This window comes from Globicephala melas, chromosome 3 (assembly GCF_963455315.2).
Source record: "Globicephala melas chromosome 3, mGloMel1.2, whole genome shotgun sequence".
Taxonomy (NCBI): Eukaryota; Metazoa; Chordata; class Mammalia; order Artiodactyla; family Delphinidae; genus Globicephala; species Globicephala melas.
In genome coordinates, this window is record NC_083316.1 from 155,251,407 (window position 1) to 155,273,440 (window position 22,034).

The 22,034-nt window shown below is 46.1% G+C and overlaps 1 long non-coding RNA gene across 1 annotated transcript in view; it reads left to right on the plus strand.

Annotated features, from left to right (window-relative positions):
* Positions 1 to 5,076, plus strand: part of LOC132597130 (uncharacterized) — a 6,624-nt gene extending 1,548 nt beyond the window's left edge. The window contains exon 2 of the long non-coding RNA XR_009563526.1: positions 650 to 5,076. This is a non-coding gene — a long non-coding RNA (uncharacterized lncRNA). The remainder of the gene's footprint in view (positions 1 to 649) is intronic.
* Positions 5,077 to 22,034: the final 16,958 nt, after the last annotated feature.

Sequence of the window (22,034 nt, forward strand, 5' to 3'; positions counted from 1 at the left end):
GGTCACGCCGGCGCCGGGGGCGGGCCGAAACCCGAGCCAGCGCCCCGCCCAGCCTCGTTGCTGCCCGGCCACTCGGGTCTCAGGGCGCGCCTCGCGCGTGGGAAGGGAGGCACGCGAGGGGGCGGGTGGGAACCGGGGCGGCCGGAAGGGGCGGGAGCGTGGCGGGGGCCGGGGGAAGGGAACGAGCCCCAGGGCGGCTGTGGGGGTGGAGCCAAGACAGAGCGTTGGTGGCCTGGGGCAAGACGGCGGGGCCGGCGTTGGGCGGCTAGCCGGGTGGGAGCAAGCGGGTGGGAGCGTTGGGGGACCTGGGGGTGGGGGACTTGGGGCGGCCGCGGGGGCGGGGTGTGGCCTGGGGCGGGGCCAAGGCGGAGTTCTTGGCCGCGAGGCAAGGGGTAGTGCCGCAGGGGACGCCGGTGTCAGTCCGGAGCTGGAGCGCGCGCGTCGGCTCCCGGAGGAGTTTGCATGAAAGGGGAGACAAGCCAGCAGGTGATGCCCCTGCCTTTTGCGAAGACTGACAGTTCAGGAAGCGAGGCCAGAGGGGCTCTGCTCCCTGGTTTGTTGTCCTGGGAATGAGGCGACCTGATGAGGGATGGTGCGGGCCGGGTCGCTCAACATTTTGGGACCTCTCTCTTCCTATCCTTAAATCAAGGGAGGTGAACTAGAGGCTGAGGTCACTGCCAGCGCTGATCCTCGGGTGACCTCCTTCTCAGAACCTCTGTACTGTGAGAACTGGACAAAGGAGTCTTGGCGCTGCTAGAGGCAAGAGGAGTTGCCAGGGACACGGAGGAGAGATGACGCAGAGCCACTGCTAAAGCAAGTCAGTGTCCGAGAACCGAAAACCAAAATTAAAACAGGTAACACGAATTACCAGACACAGGATGGGGTCAAGGAGAAACCTTAGAAACCCCTGAGCCAAGGGTTCTCCATGTCAACAGCCACAGACCAGGGAGGAGAGCACTGCTCTGGGGTCCAGGCTGTGGGATAAGTGTCCACGAAATGCCAGCCTTCGGATGACACTAGAAGCTCCATGGGCCCACTAGGCCAGGGCTGCCAGAGCCCTCAAGTCCTGGGCCTGAAGGGGAGAGCCCAGCTCCCTATCAGACATCTGTACTCAGAGTTGCTGCTTCTGGGCACAATGACCCAGAGTCTGGGAGTCTGAGCACCCCCCAAAGGCTGGGCTAGTGGGCTCTGAGGATCTACTGCTTTGTGACCTGTGTCAGGACAGTGCTGTGACGCAAAACAGGAGGGCCAAAGATGTACCCTGACAGTGGCCCGTAGAGCAGGACATATCCTTGGGCTCTCACCTCTCTTAAAAGGCCACCCAGGTGAGCATACCCCATCTTTCCTGGGGACCTGGGTGCTTGGCTGGGTGAGAAGAGGGTGGGGAGAAGCTGGGGCCTGAGCAAATCACTTCCTCTCTGGGCCTCAGTTTCCCCATCTGAGACCCATCCAACTCCAGGGAGTCGTGTTTCTAAGTTGTAATGTCACACTGTAGAAACCTCTGCCCATAGTTCTGCCTCTCTGTGGGTGTGACCAGCCTCACATCATTCCCCACTCCGGGGACTCTTCCTGTGGGAGGGGGCCCTCCAATGCCCTCATCTGCTCACACCACACTCGGCCATCTCACCAACAGGGCTGGCACAGCAAAGAGAACACCAACCAAAGCAGCCCCAGCCCACCTGGACTGCAGGACTTGGGGACACCCTGTCATCCCCACCTCCGAGGGCCTCAACACAGCCCCCAGGGCCTCCACCTGAAGGGCTGGCTCCCACACCCGGGAAGTGTGAGGCATGGGGTGAGGGGACGCAAAGTGATGACATGTTTAAAGGCACAGAGATTACGTCCAAAAAAATGAAGTGTGAGGTTGTAAATGTGTGTCTGGAAGGCGCTGTAGGCCTTATAGAGTTCCATTCTGTGGGGCGTGGAGGGTTCTCTTCTGGCCACCCAGAAAGTCCCAAGGAAAGAGGCGGCCAGCTGAGGTTCCAGCCAGTGACTGGCAGGGCTATAGTTGGCAAAAAGGGGACTGGAGAGATGAGCACCATCTGTGGAAGGGGAAGGAAGACTGGGGTTCTGCTTTCACTGGGGGCTGTCAGCTCATAGCAGCTTGGGGGGCTATCCCAGCCAGACTGAGTGGCCCTATGGCACCTGATTTTGAGTGCTAAGCCTCCCCCAGGTATCAGCAGGGGAGGAATTCTGAGAGACCCCTTCAGTCCAGGGAGTGAGAACCAAGGTCTATAGGAGGACCAGACTTTGCCGGGCCATGCAACATGGGAGTGGAGTGGAGGGGGGGTTGGGGGGGGCAGTGCCCGGTGCAGAGTGACGTTGGGAATACCCCTGAGGGTCTGGGAGAGGCTGCCCTTGCCCCCTGTGCCTGGGGTGACGGCAGCAACTGAGGTGGTGCCACCAGCTACCCCCACCCCAGCTGGACCTGGGGACACAGGTTCCCTCACCCAGGAGTCTCCCAGGCCTCATACCTTCCCATCAGGTCTGACCTCCTCACCCCGCCCCTGCCTGCATTCCCATCTCCTCCATGGCCAAGGTGGCCCTACTGCCTACAGACCTCAAGGCGCCCATGCAGTCTGGACCTCTTTGGAGGGGGCCAGGTGCTTCCCACCTCTGTGTCCACAACTCCTGCCTCCCCCACACCCAGCCCCAGCCCACCTTTGCAGCTTCTGGTCACCTGCAACACCTCCCCTGGCCATCCCACGTTGGCCTCGCCTCACTGTGTCTGCCCAGCGTGGAGAAGGAAGGTAAATTAACGTGGAACAGCCACTGACAGACCAGCACCTGGTTCAGTTGACCCTGGATGGTAAACTGAGGCCTAGAGAACTCGGCAAATTAGCTCAAAGGACACAAAGCAAGTGGGGGTGGGGCAGTGGCAAACACATGATCCCAGTCTCCTGCTTTCACCAGCTAAGCCACCTCCAGATAATCTTGCTGGCCTCAGCACAGCATGAGGAGGGTGTGTTATCCAAGGAGGTCAGAGCTTTTTCTTCCAGCATAGCATGCTCTGGCCAATGGCAAAGTGGCCCCGTGTTTCTGTTAGAGAAACCTCGGCTTGGGGCTTTTTTTATTCCCCCTGCCGTGGCCACCCAAGCCTGCTTGGCACAGGCCAGCTTTCTGGGAAAGGACATCCAGAGTATGAGGCAGGACAAGCTGACACTAATAAGGGGGCTGCAGCCACCCTGTGCAGCATGAGGGAAAGCAAGGAGTGGTCCAGGCTGGGCTGCGTCTCTACCCTGTACATGTTCCTAACCAGAGTTATGGCAGTGCTCTCCAAGGGGCTGATGGGCACAGCTCCAAGAGGACCTCATCAGCGCCAGGGAGGGGTGTGTACTGTGAAACAAAGCCCACCCCGAGACAGGAAAGACAAGGGTGGTAGGTTGTGACGGCTCACTGGCACTTTCGCAAACATCCAACTTCATGGAGACCTTGGCGCTGTGAACTGCCAGAATCATGCACAGCAGTGGGTCCTGAGAATGTTGACACCCAGCCATGCAGAGGGGGCTACCCAGGTCTCAGCAGAACAGCAAACTCCTGCAAAGCTGGGGGTGCCCACCATGACCCCAAGCTGGGCAAGGGCAGCCCACCTCCCTGGGCCAGGCCCACCCGACATCTTTAAGGCCTAGTTTGGATGCAGAAGCAAGGCCTCAATTGTCAATTCAGTGGCTTTCCCAGTCGCCTCCTCCCAGGGCCAGAGACAGAGACCGAACGCACAGAGGACCGCCTTCCCAGCTGATGCCCACCCACTCCTCAGCCACTCAGGCCTCAGTTGCCCAGCCAACAGCATGATGAGAATGAGGTTTGGGGAGGATCTAGGAGGGCCAGACTGGGGAGCTTGCGCTGCCCAGATGCTGCCCAGAACAGGGAGTGGTTCTCTCAGGTGGTCTGGAAGGAGTGGGTGAGCAGCTGCTTATCAGAAAACATTGCCTAATTGGGGCCTAATTGGGAAGGTTTATGGGGCCAGTAAGGGGGGCTCCTTGGGGAGATGGTGAAAGCCACTCATGAGTCATTTGAAACTGAGCCGGACAAAGAGCTCAAGGAGAAACGATCCCACCCAGCCTGCTAGCCATGGGTAGAATGAGCTCATGGGCTCTGGGATGCACATGCGTGCATGTGTGTGCACGTGTGTGTGTGTGAGAGAGAGAGAGGGAGGGGAGGGGAGGAGAAGAGAGGAGCTGGTACTCATACAGCTGGTACTCAGAAGCTGAGCCCTGCAGAGCCTCCACTGCGGGCCCCATCACTGCATGGCCAGACTGCCCCCTGCAGGTCGGGGAGGGAAGGGCCCAGTATCTCAGCCAGCATCCTGGCTTAGCATCCTCACCCAGCATCCAGGCCAGCATAAACATACCTTCTCTGCAGTGCCCAGCACAGGACCTGTCCTGGGACAGATGCCAAATGGACATGGAGCTTATTCTTCACAGTGGGACACCATCTGTTCACACCACTTCATCCTCTGTGAGATGTGTGTTGGAGACTTGGATGCATAATAAACATTTTAACATGTTTATTCAAATGTTTAAAACTTGTTTTGAAAGAAATGTAGATTCACATGCAATTGTGAAAAATAATAAGAGACTCTTTGTACCCTTCACCGGGCTTCCCCTAATGGACAATATGACAGCCAGGAAACTGACATTGACAAAATGCATCGACCTTGCTACATGAACTCATCTGTGTGCATGTGTGTTTAGTTCTATGCACTTTTATCACACATGGAAGTTCATTTGTCCACCACAGTCACACTGAACATCTCCATCACTCATGGAGATCCCTTATGCTGCCCTGTTATAGCCACACACCCCTGGCGTCTACTAATCCACTCTCCATCTATCATTTTGTCAGTTCAGGAATGCTATATACACGGAATCATACAGTAACCTTTGGGGATTGGCTTTTGCACTAAGCAAAATTTCCTGGAGATCCATTCAGGTTGTCAAGTGTATCAACAGCCCCTTCCTTTTGATTGCTTCATAGGATTCTACTGTATGGATATACCATTCACACACTGAGGGACATCTGGGCTGTGTCCAGTTTCTGGTTATTATGAATAAAACTGCTGTTAACATTTGTGTACAGGTTTTATGTGAACATAAGTTTTATTCGTCTGAGGTAAATGCTCGGGAGAGCAATGGCTGGGTCATATGGTAGCTGCATGTTTAGTCTTGTAAGAAAATGCCAAACTGTTTTCCGGAGTGGCTGCACTGTTTTACATTCCCACCAGCAATGTACAAGAGATCTAGTTTCTCCACATTCTCACCAGTATTTGGGGTTGTCACTGTCTTTTTATTTTAGTTGTTCTTATAAGCATGCAGTGGTATCTCATTGTGGCTTTAATTTGCATCTCCCTAATGGCTAATAATGTTGAACATTAATGGATTTTATTGCCTCTTTGGTGAAATGTCTATTCATCTTTTGCCCATTTTCTAATTGAATTTTTTAACATTGAGTTTTGAATGTTCTTTATATATTGTAGGTATGGTTTCTTTTGTCAGATGCTGGTTTGCAAATATTCTCCCAGTCTGTAGTTTGTCTTTTCATCCTCCTCACCTGGGCTTTTTCAGAGCAAAACTTTAATTTAGTATTTCCTTTTATGGTCATGCTTTTGGAGTTATGCCTTAACTCTTTGCCTAAGCCAAGATTCTGAAGATTTCTTCTATTTTTTAAATAAAAGTTTTATAGTTTTACAGTTTACCTTTAAGTCCATGATCCATTTTGAGTTTTTATATAAAGTGTGAGGTTTAGGTTGAGGTTCATTTTTTTGTCTATGGACATCCAGTTGCTTCAGCACCGTTTGTTATAAAGGCTTCTTCCTCCATTGAACTGCTTTTGTACATATTTGAGTGCAGCTATTTCTGGATTCACTGTTCTGTTCATGTATGTGTCTAACCCTCTGCTGATACCACACTGCCTTGATTTCTGGAACTATATAGCAAGTCTTAACGTTGGATAGGGTGATTCTTCCACTTTGTTCTTCTTTTTCAAGACTGTTTTAGGTATTCTAAGGCCTGCACCTTTCCATATAAGTTTTAGAATAAGCTTGTGTGTGCCTACCAAAAAAAAAAAAAACCTTACTGGGATTCTGATAAGAATTACATTAAACCTATAGACAAATTTGGAGAGAATTGGCATATTTGCTATGTTGGGTCTTCTAATCCGTGAATACAAAATGTGTATTTATTTAGGTTTTCTTTGACTCCTTAAAATCATCATTTTGTAATTTCAGCATAAAGATCCTGCACGTTTTGTCAAGTTTATAACTGAGTATTTCATTTTCTTTGGAGTGATTATGAACAATACTGTGTTTTACATTTCAGTTTCCACATGGTTGTTGTAAGTATATGGAAATGTGATTGACTTTTGTGTGTTGATCTTACACACAACCATACAGAGCTTACTTAGTGCTAGAAGGTTTGGCTTTTTTCTTTTGAAAGGTTCATTGGGATTTCCTACATACAATAGATAATTGTGTCATCTGCCAATAGAACTTCCAATACTATGTTGAAAAAGAGTGGTGAGAACAGACATCATTGTTCTCGAACATTAGGGGGAAAGCTTTCATCTTTCACCTTTAAGTATGATGTTAGGTGTAGGGGGGTTTTTTAGGTGTTATTTATCAGTAGGGAAAATTCTCCTCACTTCCTAGTTTCATGAGAGTTTTTTTCATAAGTGGATGGGTTTTTTCAAATGCTTTTTCTATATCAGTATAAGCATATGATTTCTCTTCTTTAGCCTGTTGATGTGATGGATTACATTGATGGATTTTCAACAGTTGACCAAGACTTACATATCTGGAATGAATCCCACTTGGCCATAGTATTTAATTCATTTTATACATTGCTAAGTTCATTTTGTTAATATTTTGTTGAGAATTTTTATTTCTAAGTTCATAAGTGATATTAGTCTGTAGTTCTCTCCAGCTCTGTCTCTATCTCTGCCTCCCTGTCTCTCTCTATCTCTATCTCACTTTGGTACTGTCTTTGCCTGTTTTGGGTATCACACAGGGTAATACTAACTTCCTAACATCAGTTGGGATCTATTCCCATCTCTTCTATTTCCTAGAAGAAATTGTATAAAATTGGTGTAATTTCTTCTGGTCATGGGGATTTCTTTGGGGGGGTGCTTTTTATTTACACCAATTTTTGAAATGGTTATAGGACTATTCAGGTAGCTTATTTCATCTTGTTTGAGTCTTGGTAGTTTATAGTTTGTGAGGAATTGATTCATCTCTTCTAAGTTGTTGGATTTATAAGTATAAAGTTGTTCATAGCTTGCTTTATTATCTTTGTAATGTCCCAGGGTCTGTAGTGATGTCCCCTGTTTCATCCTGATTTTGGTGATTTGTGTCTTCTCTCTTTTTACATTCTTCAGTCCTGCAAGAGTTTATAAACAATTTTAAAGACTAGCTTTTAAAAATTGATTCCTCTATTGTTTTCTCTTTTTTATTTCTTACTTCTTGCTTTGGTTTTATTTTGCTTCTCTTTCTAGTCTCTTGAGACAGGAACTTAGAATATTGACTTGAGACCTGTCCCCTTTTCTAATGTAGGCATTCAGTGTTATAAATTTTCCTCTCAGCACTGTTTAGCTGCATCCCACATATTGTGACATGTCGCACTTTCATTTTAATTTCCAAATATGTACACAACAAACAACAGAGCCTCAAAATCCATGAATTGAAAACTGATAGAGCTGAAAGGAGATGTAGACAAATCCACAATTATAGTTGGAGACGTCAACACCCCTGTCAGCAATTGATAGAACTACTAGACAGAAAATTAGCAAAGACATTTAAGAACTCAACAACCCATTGACCAAGAGAGTTTGATAGACGCCACCCAAAGTACATTCTTTACAAACACCCATGGAACATTTGCCAAGATGGACCATACCTCATGGTGTGAAATAAACCCCAACAAGTTGAAAAGAATTGTAATCATACAGGGTGTGTTCTCTGACCACAGTGGCATTAAACTAGAAATCAGTGCCACAAAAGACATCTGGAAATCCTCTAAACACTCTGAAACTAGACAACACACTTCTAAATAATCTATGGGTCAAAGAGAGTCTCAATGGAAATCTTTAAATATGTTTTTCAAATTTAAAATTTTTAATTAAAGCATAAATAATCTACCCCCTATTTGGAGAAAAGATTTCATTTCTATAATCTACTCCAAACCAACTTTCTGAATGGTCTCTTTTCCTCCCTTGGTTTATCCACAGCTAACAGGGACAGTGCCACTCCAGAGACACTCTCACATCTGTAGGGCGGGCAGAGAAAAGGGGAAGGCACTCAGACTGAGACACCATTCCACCTGGACCACAGGTTGGGACTTGGTGGAAGGGGAGCTATTTGCACTTAGGGGTTATACTGGAGTATGCCAGGTGCAGGGCCAGTGTCCCATTTTTGAAGTCCCATCCTCATGGCTGGGACTCCCGCCCAGCCTGCAGTCTCCCTGTTGGGGCTAGGGAGCACGAATCCTGCATCCAGGCTTTTCCTGGCCCCTTGCACCCATGCATTCCTACCCCCCCAGGGAACAGCCTCACTCTCCCATCCAGGCCTGGGTGGAGTTCTGACGCCAAGACCATCATATTCAGTCAGGTGCCCAGATAAGATGCCCTGAAAAGTGTTCCTGTTCCATGGGGCTCACTGGCCTCCCCGGTGGTTAGCATGTTCCCCAGTGCCTGGCCCCAGAATTAGGAGCTCACCCCAACAATTTCAGGTTCCTCTGAGGCCGCAGGGATGACTGTTAGGCTCAGCAACAGGTTCCAGACTCTGCTAGCTGCCACTTCATCTCTTGGAGCCCTGACTGCCAAATATCACCATTTGCCAGGTTGGACCTGCATTTCCCATGGCTTCTTCCTGAAGATTCAGGCAGCCTGGACACCCCAGGAACATTTTGTGTGGGATTTGGAACGAGTAAGTGGAGGAGAGCTATGTGCTTTTGTGCCCAAGGGGTGGATGCCAGGCCTGGGTGCTCCCCTGTGGTCAGTGAGGCCCTCCAGCTCATGCTGGACCTCCTGGATTGGCCAGGGTGTGCTTACCACAGTACAAAGGGCAATAGCACATCCTGCTAAGACACCTCCATCTGTCTCCATTCCCTCCTGGATTTCCAAATGAACAGCTTCATAGAGACTGTGTAACCATCTCCAAAACTGCATGAGGTCAAATCTTTGTCATGAATATGAACGCATCTCTGAACAGTTTACGTCTGTGCTCAGACCCTACAGTTTGATGACAAAGACTTCCTGAGATGCCAGTTAACTTGGTGGCTGGTAAAGGTGCTATTTCAGTGTCAGTGAGGGAGGCTGCTGGTGTCATAGTAGGGCTGCCAGGGAACAGCAGTCATCCTTGAGAGTCCAGGCCCAGAAGCTGGTCCCACCCTGTCTGTGTCCCTCCCAAATGCCAGGGCCAGCCCTAAGCCCAGTGTGAGGATGGAAGAAAGCATAAATGTCCAGCAGGGTTGAAAACTGATTTAACAAGAACTAATGAACTATTTGAAAAAGAAAAAGAAAGTCACACCCTAGCTTTGCCATAAACAATTTTCAGAGGGATCAGAGACTTTAAAATAATGAAAATATAGGACACCTTTCCATTGAAGGGTTAGAATGATTTTTGTAAGCATAAGTAGAAAACATTGGTAAAATGACGCACCTTTTTAGGCCACCTGGCAATATATCTGAAAAGTTTTAACACTGTCAAAACTTTGACCCAGTCTCTGGGCTTTTATGCTAGAAAAGGAACAGAGATTCACAAACATTCTGGGAGGGGATAGGGATCAAAGCATCATTTTTAATAGTACAAAATTACAAACATTATAAATGTCTTCCAGAGGAGATCTGTTTCCAGGAATGTTTAACTGCTTAAAGATACAAGAAAATTTCTGGTTAAAGATGGCTGTTGGGGCTTCCCTGGTGGCGCAGTGGTTGAGAGGCCACCTGCCGATGCAGGTCACATGGGTTCGTGCCCCGGTCCAGGAAGATCCCACATGCCGTGGAGCGGCTGGGCCCGTGAGCCATGGCCGCTGAGCCTGCGCGTCTGGAGCCTATGCTCCGCAACAGGAGAGGCCACAACAGTGAGAGGCCCGTGTACTGCAAAAAAAAAAAAAAAAAAAAGTTGGCTGTTGGATGTTTTTTCAAAATGGCGGAGGAATAGGAGAATGTGGAGTTTATCTCTCTTCACAAATGCATCAGGAATATACCTACAGATGGAACAATTCACACAGAGCACTGGCTGAACACTAGCAGAAGACCGTGAACACCGGAAAGGACAGGAAAGATCCCTTCATAACCAGATAGGATGCAAGAAAGAGAAGGGGAAAAGAAGAGGAGAGGAAGGGGGTGGGACCTGTGCCCCTGGTGGGGAGCTGAGGAAGAGGAGAGGTTTCCACATCTGGGGAAGCCCGCTCATCAACAGGGAAATCAGTTGGGACAGAAGGAGCATCTGAGGCTGTCAGAGGAGGGTGAAACAGCTGGTCTGTGGCAGACAGGACAGAGTGTGACCTACACAGATGGTTCATGCCACAGCCCTGTGGGGCCCAGACTGGGATGTGTGTCTGCCAGTGTATAAGGGCTGGGAGCTGGAATGTGGAGATTGGAGAGCAAAGCCGGGGAGAAGACTGTCATTGGCTGCGAGGAGACAGCCTTAGGGGACAGGAGGGAGGTAATCCAGAAATGGGAATGCTTATGGAGGAAATCCAGACTGCCACAGAACCAAGGTGACACTGTTGAGTGATGTGCAGGGGGTGGAGCCACCATTGCAGCCTCTCTCTTCCCACGTGCCAGCCTCTGCCCCCACCAGGCACTAAGAAAAGGCCCCTGCCAAGGCTGGCACACACGTGCCTGCCTCCAGGTGCTAGGAAAAGCCCCTTCCAGGGCTGGCCTTCTCATGCCTGTTGCTGGGCAATAGGAAAGGCCTCCACCAAGGCTGGCACACACGTTCTTGCTGCCAGGCACTAGGAAAAACCCCTACTAGGGCTGGCCTTCTCACACATGCTCCTGGGTACTAGGAAATGTCCTGCAAAGGCTGGCGCACACAAGCCTGCTGCCAGGCACCAGGAGAAGCCCCTGCCAGGGCTGGCCTTCTTGTGCCTGCTGTCAGGCATTAGGTAAGGCTCCCGCCAGGGCTGATCCTCTCACAACAGATGCCGAGTGCTAGGAAAGGCTCCCACCAGGGCTGGATCTCTCACACCCGTAGCTACTGGTTTCCCCGCAGACCTCCTCACCATCCAGATGGATCTCTCGCAGCCGCCAATCCCCCACCCACCAACGCACCTGTTGCCACTGGGGCTCCCATGACCCCAGAAGTCATGCCACCTCTGTGTCCTGTCCTCACCAGGGCAGACCGACACACAGAGGTGGGGCTAAAACCACAGCTGAGCTCCACGGGCAGAGCAGCTAAGGAAGAGGAACGAAAATCTTTCTCTGCAGCTGCACAAGCCATGGATTAAATTCCCACGATCAGCTTGGTAAACCCTGCATTTATGGAATATCTGAATGGACAACCAGTGTTCCCACAACAGAGACTGGTCTATGGGGGTAAGTACATGTGAGAGTTGGGCCAGGTCACAGTCTGAGCTGCCCCCACAGTGCCCACAGTGGGTCCAGAGACCTACCTAGAGGTATTAGAGGGCCTCCTGGGGAGGCGGAGGTTGGCCGTGACTCATGGTGGGGGAAAGGACACTGACAGCTGAGACCCCAGGAAAATATTATTATTACTAATATTTTTAATCTGTTGTTCTGTTCTTATTTATTATTATTTTATTTTTTAATTAAAAAATTTTAATGGTCTTAATTTTTTATTGTTATTTTTTATTTTTCTATTTTTACTTTTTCATTGTTCTGTGTTTTTTCCTTGTTATGTTTTGTTTTTAATTTTTTTAATCATTTTTGTGCATCTGTTTTATCTTTTCTTTGCTTTTTTTTGTTTGCATTCTGCTTCTGTTTTGTTTCTTGTTTTTTGTTAGTTTTGGTTTAAATTGTTTGATTTTATTTTGGCATTCTTTTCTTTGTTTGGTTGTTCTCTGGTTCTTTGTTTTTGTTTCTTTTGTATGTGTGTGTTTCTTTGTTAGTTTTTGTTTGTTTTTGCTTTTACCATTTGTCTTGGGTTTTATTTGTCTGTCCATTTGGTTTCTTTTTTTCTTTTTTTTTTAACTGTTGTTACTGTTTTTTGTCTTTGTCTTTGCTATTTGTCTTGGGTTTCATTTGTCTGTTTGTTTTCTTCCCCTTCCCTTTTTTTTTTGCCACACCATATGGCTTGCAGGGTCTTGGCTCCCCAGCGGGTGGTTGGGCCTGAGGCTCTGGGATGGGAGTGCAGAGTCCAGGATGCTGGATCGCCAGAGAATTCCCAGCCCCGGGAAATATTAATCAGCAAGAGCTTCCAAGGAAGTCTCCATCCAACTGGCCCCACCCAACTGCCTGCAGGCTCCAGTGCTGGAAGCCTCACACCAAACAACAAGCACAACAGGAACACAAACCCACCCATCAGCAGACAGGCTGCCTAAAGTCATACTAAGCTCACAGACACCTCAAAACATATCACTCAACGTGCCCCTGCCCATCAGAAGGACAAGATCCAGCTCCACCCACAAGAGCACAGGTACCAGTCCCTCCCAGCAGGAAACCTACACAAGCCACTGGACCAAGCTCATCCACCAGGGGCAGACACCAGAAACAAGAAGAACAATGACCCTGCAGCCTGTGGAAAGGAGAACTCAAACACACTAAGTTGGACAAAATGAGAAGACAGAGAAATATGTTGCAGGTGAAGGAGCAAGATAAAAACCCACAAGACCAAATAAATGAAGAGGAAATAGGCAATCCACCTGAAAAAGAATTCACAGTAATGATAGTAAAGATGATCCAAAATCTTGGAAATAGATTGGAGGCATGGATCGAGAAAATACAAGAAATGTTTAACAAGGACCTAGAAGAAATAAAGAACAAACAAACAGTGATGAACAACAAAATAACTGAAATGAAAAATACACTAGAAGGAATCAATGCCAGAATAACTCAGGCAAAAGAATGGATAAGTGAGCTGGAAGATAGAATGGTGGAAATAACAGCCACAGAGCAGAATAAAGAAAAAAGAATGAAAAGAAATGAAGGCAGTCTCAGAGACCTCGGGGACAAAGTTAAATGCACCAACATTCGAATTATAGGGGTCCCAGAAAGAGAAGAGAAAAAGAAAAGGTCTGAGAAAATATTTGAAGAGATTATAGTTGAAAAGCTCCCTAATATGGGAAAGGAAATAGCCACCCAAGTCCAGGAAGCACAGAGAGTCCCATACAGGATAAACCCAAGGAGAAACACACCAAGACACGTATTAATCAAACTAACAAATTAAATACAAATAAAAAATATTGAAATATTGAAAGCAGCAAGGGAAAAGCAACAAATAATATACAAGGGAATCCCCATGAGGTTATCAGCTGATTTTTCAGCAGAAATTCTGCAGGCCAGAAGGGAGTGACAGGTTATATTTAAAGTGATGAAAGGGAAAAACCTACAGCAAAGATTACTCTACCCAGCAAGGCCCTCATTGAGATTCAACGGAGAAATCAAAAGCTTTAGAGACAAGCAAAAGCTAACCAAATTCAGCACCACTAAACCAGCTTTACAACAAATGCTAAAGGAACTTCTTTAGGCAGGAAACACAAGAGAAGAAAAAAGACCTACAGAAACAAAACCAAAATAATTAAGAAGATGGTAATAGGAATATACATATTGATAATTACCTTGAATGTAAATGATTTAAGTGCTCTAACCAAAAGACACAGACTGGGGGCATCCCTGGTGGTGCAGGGGTTGAGAATCTGCCTGCCAATGCAGGGGACACAGGTTCGAGGCCTGGTCTGGGAAAATCCCACATGCCATGGAAAACTAGGCCCGTGAGCCACAACTACTGAGCCTGCGCGTCTGGAGCTTTTGCACCACAACAAGAGAGGCCGCAACAGTGAGAGGCCTGTGCACCATGATGAAGAGTGGCCCCCACTCACCGCAACTAGAGAAAGCCCACACACAGAAACGAACACCCAACACAGCCATAAATAAATAAATAAATAAATAAATAAATAAATAAATAAATAAAAGACACAGACTGGCTGAATGGATACAAATACAAGACCCATATATATGCTGTCTACAAGAGACCCACTTCAGACCTAGGGACACATACAGACTGAAATTGAGGGGATGGAAAAAGATATTCCATGCAAAGGGAAATCAAAAGAAAACTGGAGTAACAATACTCATTTCAGACAAAATAGACTTTAAAATAAAGACTTCAAAGAGACAAGGAAGGTCACTACATAATGATCAAGGGATCAATCCAAGAAGAAGATATAACAGTTGTAAATATATATGCACCAAACATAGGAGCACCTCAAGACATAAGGCAAATGCTAACAGCCATCAAAGGGAAAATCGACAGTAACACAATAACAGTGGGGGACTTTAACATCCCACTTATACCAACAGAGAGATCATCCAGACAGAAAATAAATTAGGAAACCCAAGCCTTAAGTGACACATTAGAACAGATAGACTTAACTGATATTTATGGGACATTCCATCCAAAAGCAGCAGAATACACTTTCTTCTCAAGTACACATGGAACATTCTCCAGGATAGATCACATCTTTGGTCACAAATCAAGCCTCAGGAAATTTAAAAAAATTGAAATCGTATCAAGTATCTTTTCCATCCACAATGCTATGAGATTAGAAATCAATTACAGGAAAAAAAAAACCTGAAAAACGTAAACACATGCAGACTAAACAATATGCTACTAAGTAACAAAGAAATCACTGAAGAAATCAAAGAGGAAATCAATAAATACCTATAAACAATTGACAACAAAAACACGATGACCCAAAACCTATGGGTTGCAGCAAAATAAGTTCTAAGAGGGAAGTTTATAGCAATACAATCCTACCTCAAGAAATAAGAAAAATCTCAATAAACATCCTTACCTTACACATAAAACAACTAGAGAAAGAAGAACCAAAAAACCCCCAAAGTTAGCAGAAGGAAAGAAATCATAAAAATCAGAGCAGAAATAAATGAAATAGAGATGAAGAAAACAATAGCAAAGATCAATAAAACTAAGAGCTGGTTCTTTGAGAAGATAACCAAAATTGATAAACCTTTAGCCAGACTCAGCAAGAAAAAAAGGGAGATGACTCAAATCAATAAAATTAGAAATGATAGAGGAGAAGTTAAAACAGACACCACAGAAATACAAAGGATCATAAGAGACTACTACAAGCAACTATATGCCAATAAATGGATAACCTGGATGAAATGGACAAATTCTTAGAAAAGTACAACCTTCCAAGACTGGACCGGGAGAGAATAGAAAATATGAGCAGACCAATCACAAGTAATGAAACTGAAACTGTGATTAAAAATCTTCCAATAAACAAAAGTCCAGGACCAGATGGCTTCACAGACAAATTCTATCAAACATTTACAGAAGAGTTAACACCTATCCATCTCAAACTCTTCCAAAAAATTGCAGAGGGAGGAACACTTCCAACTCATTCTACGAGGCCACCATTACACTGATGCCAAACCCAAAATATCACAAAAAAAGAAAATTACAGGCCAACATCACTGATGAATATAGATGCAAAAATCCTCAACAAAATACTAGCAAACCAAATCCAAAAGCACATTAAAAGCATGATACACCATGATCAAGTGGGATTATCCCAGGGATGCAAGGATTCTTCAGTATATGCAAATCAATCAATGTGATACACCATATTAACAAATTGAAGGAGAAAAACCATACGATCATCTCAATAGATGCAGAAAAAGCTTTTGACAAAATTCAACACACATTTATGATAAAAACTCTCCAGAAAGTGGGCATAGGGGGAACTTACCTCAACATAATAAAGGCCATGTATGACAAAGCCACAGCAAACATTGTTCTCAATGGTGAAAAGCTGAAAGCATTTCCTCTAAGATCAGGAACAAGACAAGGGTGTCTACTCTTGCCACTATTATTGAACATAGTCTTGAAAGTCCTAGCCATGGTAATCAGAGAAGAAAAAGAAATAAAAGGAATCCAAATTGGAAAAGAAGAAGTAAAACTGTCACTGTTTGCCGATGACATGATACTATACATAGAAAATCCTAAAGATGCCACCAGAAAACTACTAGAGCTAATCAATGAATTTGGTAAAGTTGCAGGATAGAAAATTAATACACAGAAATCTCTTGCATTCCTATACACTAACAATGAAAGGTCAGAAAAATAAATTAAGGAAACACTCCCATTTACCATTGCAACAAAAAGAATAAAATACCTAGAAATAAACCTACCTAAGGAGGAAATAGACCTGTACGCAGAAAATTATAAGATGCTGATGAAAGAAATCAAAGATGACACAAACAGATCGAGAGATATACCATGTTCTTGGACTGAAAGAATCAATATTGTCAAAATAACTATACTACCCAAAGCAATCTACAGATTCAATGCAATCCCTATCAAATTACCAATGGCATTTTTCACAGAACTAGAACAGAAAATTTTACAATTTGTATGGAAACACAAAAGACCCTGACTAGCCAAAGCAATCTTGAGAAAGAAAAAAGGAGCTGGAGGTATCAGGCTCCTGGACTTCAGACTATACTACAAAGCTACAGTAATCAAGACAGTATGGTACTGGCACAAAAACAGAAATATAGACCAATTGAACAGGATAGGAAGATAAACTCACGCACATATGGTCGCCTAATCTATGACACAGAAGGCAAGAATATACAAATGGAGAAAAGACAGCCTCTTCAATGAGTGGTGCTGGAAAAACTGGACAGCAACATGTAAAAGAATCACACCATACACAAGAATAAACTCAAAATGGCTCAAAGACCTGAATGTAAGGCCAGACACTATAAAACTCTTAGAGGAATACATAGGCAGAACACTTATGACATAAATCACAGCAAGATCCTTTTTGACCCACCTACTAGAGAAATGGAAATAAAAACAAAAATAAACAAATGGGACCTAATGAAACATAAGCTTTTGCACAGCAAAGGAAAACATAAACGGGATGAAAAGACAACGCTCAGAACGGGAGAAAATATTTGCAAACGAAGCAACTGACAAAGGATTAATTTCCTAAATTTACAAGCAGCTCACGCAGCTCAATATCAAAAAAAAAAAACAAACAACCCAATCAAAAAATGGGCGGAAGATCTAAATAGACATTTCTCCAAAGAAGACATACAGATGGCCAACAAACACATGAAAAGATGTTCAGCATCACTAATTATTAGAGAAATGCAAATCAATACTACAATGAGGTATCACCTCACACCAGTCAGAATGGCCATCATTTAAAAATATACAAACAATAAATTCTGGAGAGGGTGTGGAGAAAAGGGGACACTCTTGCACTGTTGGTGGGAATATAAATTGATACAGCCACTATGGAGAACAGTATGGAGGTTCCTTAATAAACTAAAAATAGAACTACCATATGACCCAGCAATTCCACTAGTGGGCATATACCCAGAGAAAACCATAGTTCAAAAAGACACATACACCCCAATGTTTATTGCAGCACTATTTACAATAGCCAGGACATGGAAGCAACCTAACTGTCCATCGACAGAGGAATGGATAAAGAAGATGTGGCACATATATACAATGGAATATTACTGAGCCATAAAAAGAAACAAAATTGCACTATTTGTAGTGAGGTGGATGAACTTAGAGACTGTCACACAAAGTGAAGTTAAGTCAGAAAGAGAAAAACAAATAGCATATATTAATGCATATATGTGGAATCTAGAAAAATGGTATAGAATGATCTTATTTGCAAAACAGAAATAGAGACACAGACATAGAGAACAAACGTATGGACCCCAAGGGGGTAAAGGAGGGGTGAGATTAATTGAGAGAATGGGATTGATATATATACACTATTGATACTATGTATAAAATAGATAACTGGGACCTCCCCAGTGGCGCAGTGGTTAAGAATCCACCTGCCAATGCAAGGGACACGGGTTCGAGCCCTAGTCCAGGAAGATCTCACATGCCATGGAGCAACTAAGCCCGTGCACCACAACTACTGAGCCTGCACTCTAGAGCCCGCGAGTCACAACTACTGAGCCCGTGTGCCACAACTACTGAAGCCCACGCACCTAGAGCCCATGTTCTGCAACAAGAGAAGCCACTGCAATGAGAAGCCCGTGCACCGCAATGAAAAGTAGCCCCCGCTTGCCGCAACTACAGAAAGCCTGTGCGTAGTAACGAAGGCCCAATGCAGCCAAAAATAAATTTTAAAAATAAATAAATTTATCTAAATAAATAAATAGGTAACTAATGAGAACCTACTGTATAGCTCAGGGAACTCTACGCAGTGCTCTGTGGTGACCTCAATGGGAAGGAAATCAAAAAAAGAGGGGATATGTAAATATGTATAGCTGATTCACTTTGCTGTACGGTAGAAACTAGCACAACATTGTAAAGCAACTATACTCCAATAAAAATTAATTAATTAAAAAAAAGAGAAGAGGGCTCTTGATCCCACATATTGATTTCTTCTTCCTCCTAAGACCACACTAAAATGATAATAAGTGAATAAAAAGACATGAGGCCCATGGAACAAAGTGATCCAGAGAAGCCAATGAGGGATTGCAACAAATTTTTGAAGGAAAGAAAACAGGTGGGTAAGCCTGGGTTTGCGGAGTGTAGTATAGGTTGGGGTCCAGCAGACCCCTGACTGAGAAGACAGCTGGAGTCCAGGGAGGCTGTTATGGGCTAAATTGTGTCCCTCCCCACTCCCCGTTCAAATATTGCCCCAACCCTCAGGACCTCAGAGTGGCTGTATTTGGATGTAAGACATTTAAAGAGGTGATGAAAGTAAAATGAGGCCATCAGGGTGTCCCTAATCCAAGGGAGGAAGTGGAGATGAGAGCAGGGACCACGCAGGATGAGAACGGAGGAGGGGGACAGGGCGGGATGGAGGGTCCTGTCCAGGGCATACCACTCTGCTACATCTGCAGGCAAGTCTTAACCTTCCCAGGCCTCAGTTTGTCCACCTGTAAGGTATGAGGGCTCGTATTTGAACTGACATTCTGCTATTCTCTGTTACATAGCATGGCCTGGCAGGGTAAGAAAGGTTAGAGGTGAGAAATTGGCATCTATCTTCTCTATGTCATGATTTTTTACCAGGATCAGCAACAGGTGGAGACTGCTGCTATCTGAGTCACCTTTGACATAACCGGGCTTCTGGGGCCCAGGGCCCAGGTGACCTGCGGTGGGCCTTCTGTTAACTTCAGGGTCTTCCTCAACCAGGCCAAAGTGAGGCCCATCCTGGACAGCTGAGCTCCCCACTGTGGTTTTCCTGTCTGGCCAAAGCAAGCTGAGATGCCTGGAGGTCAGTGAGTGAGGGCCGGGGATGGGGGGGAGGGTGAGTCAGACAGACACCAGGAAAGAAGATCATTCAGGGTCTTGCACTGATCAAGTGGTCACACAAGTCTGGAGCCCAAGGCTCCCGAGTCCCTTGGGCTGCTGCGCTATCAGACTGCGGGCAAACAGAAGAAGGAACCAGGTGAGAGAAGCATGTGCTTAGATCAGAGAGCTGGTAGTGGTGGGGCAGGCTCTGGCCATCCCTGCAGGGAGAACTGACAGGCCTCTCAACACTCCTGTGGGTGTGCGAGGAAAAGAAGAGCCAGACAGCTCCAACGGTGGGCTGCTATCAGCTCAGATGGGAGGACTAAGGGACCAGCAGTTTCGGGGACACAGTAAGTGTGAGGTGTCAAGTTGATTATCGACATCAAGGTTAGAATTGAGGGAAGGTGGTCATCAGCGTATCAAAGGCATTTAAGGGAACAGATTTGAGATTCCTGTCACACTGGTAAGTTAGAACAAGCTGCATCCCCCATCTTACAAATTCAGCCCTGTATTCCAGGGACCTAGCACATCTGCAACAAAGCAATCAACAACAAACTGCATAGCAGCTACAGAAACTCCACCAGCACCTTGGACACCTGAAAACAGCTGTGGAATTGCACTTGGTGGAAGCAAGTCCAAGGTGGCAGGGAAAGGCCATTGTGAGCCTGTGGACACTGCATGTCCATCAGCATAAGGACTTGCTTTGAGAAGACTTTCCCCAAACTCATAGACAATGAGGATTTTGCTACCTGAAACCACAATGGTGAGAGTCACACAGCCCATTCTTTCTTGAGAGATAGGAGTCCCATGGATCACTCTGACATGGACAAGCAGTGTTAGTTTCCAAACCTGGTGTGGCAGGCAGGGTTCTAGGGTGCCCCCCAAGATTCCCACCCACAGGTGTTCACACCTTGCCTAAGCCCCAACCCTTGAGTGGGAATGAATCCATGATTGTGATGGGGTCTTGCTACTGACCAGTTGGCTTTGAAAAGGCTGAGTATCTAGGTAGGCCTGACCTAATCTGGTGAACCTGTAGATGGGACTGGTCCTCTCTGAGGTCACAGAGGTTGGAGGTGTGAGTGGGCCCAGGGAGGGCCAGAAGATGAGAATGATCCTTAGCTGCTGAGAGCAGTCCCCAGCCAACAGCAGTGAGACAACAGGGACCTCAGCCCTAGAACCACAAGAACACAGGTTTTGCCAACGACCCACAGGTGTTGCGGTAGCTCTTTTCCTGGTCCAACCCCCAAGTGAGAACACAGCCTGCCTGCCCCTTGATTTCAGCTTGGTGATACCCTGCTCAGAGGCCACACTGCATCCAGATTCGATCTACAGACTGAGATGATACATGAGTCTTAAGTGCTGACCCCGTGCTAATTTGTTATGTGGCAAAAGAAAACTAACTCAACTGTTACAAAGCTTAGATCAAGGGGTTTCTTCCGACATGACTTTCTACAACAATCTCAACTTATAGGTTCCAGCAGGTGAAGGCCATTTGAGCAACATTTCTCCCCAGACAGTGCCATCCATTCCCAAGTGACCGTTACTTGCTAACCTCTCCTTCTCTCCAACCCCTATCCTGCCCCACCCCCACAAATACCACTGGGAGCCCCAGTTGCTGACAGCACACAGACCAGAGCTGACCCTGATCTCCCAGACCCTCTCAGAATCACTCAACATAACACCAGACCCTTTAAAAGGCCCCTCCTCCTCCCTAGGACACTTCGAGACTCCCCTTGGCATGAGGCCTCCCCAGCAAGTCAATGCACTCAATGTGGCTTCATTACAAGGGTGCCCCTGGTGGTCTTTACCTACCAGGCTTTATCAGCAGGTAGGAGGAGCACTTTGAATGTTCTGATCTTGTTTTCTCCCACCACCTAAATCTGTCCCTTGGACACAGAGATCAGTCATTCATCCTGTTCCTTGGTTCTTCTGTCCATAGATAAACTAATCCCAGGGCCATGCAAAAGCCCTGCGGGGGGTGGTGGAGGAGGATTAAAACCAGATTACATCTCTAGGCAGGTAGAGGCAGCTTCTTCCAGTCCTGTGTTTCCCTGAGTGTCAGGTGCCTTCCGTGCCACCAGAGCATGGAATGACAGCAACTGCAAATGTTCACAGCGGCTTTTGGGGGTCTGGACCCTTTGTTCTGGAGCTCATCCTATGCCATCTTCTTAAAATCATGAATTGACCCAGACCACGTCTGCCTCTCGCCCTTCTCAACTCACACTACTCGGCAGAAAGCTGGAAACACCAGAGGACAAAGAGCTGAAAATGCCAGCCATCTCAGGATAAAGGTCACTGGACACCATTCACCATCTGAAGCAGAAGTAGCATGATGCCATTACCTAAGGAGATAACATGAATCATGAACAGGAAATTAGTTCCAAAAGGATCAAATGAGACAAAAAGACTTGAGAGGTGGAGAGAAGACAGCCCACCTGTGGCCTTGGGATCTGAGAAAAGATGCAGAAGTGGGTCTCATGGTTTTCTTTTTGCCTCCCAGTTCCCAGCCTGGGTGCTGGAGAGGCCAGAAACCCAAACACAACAAGGGGTGCATACCAAAAAAGCCCTAAGAAAATCTGCTTATCTCTAGCAAGAGGACCAAGAAAAGACA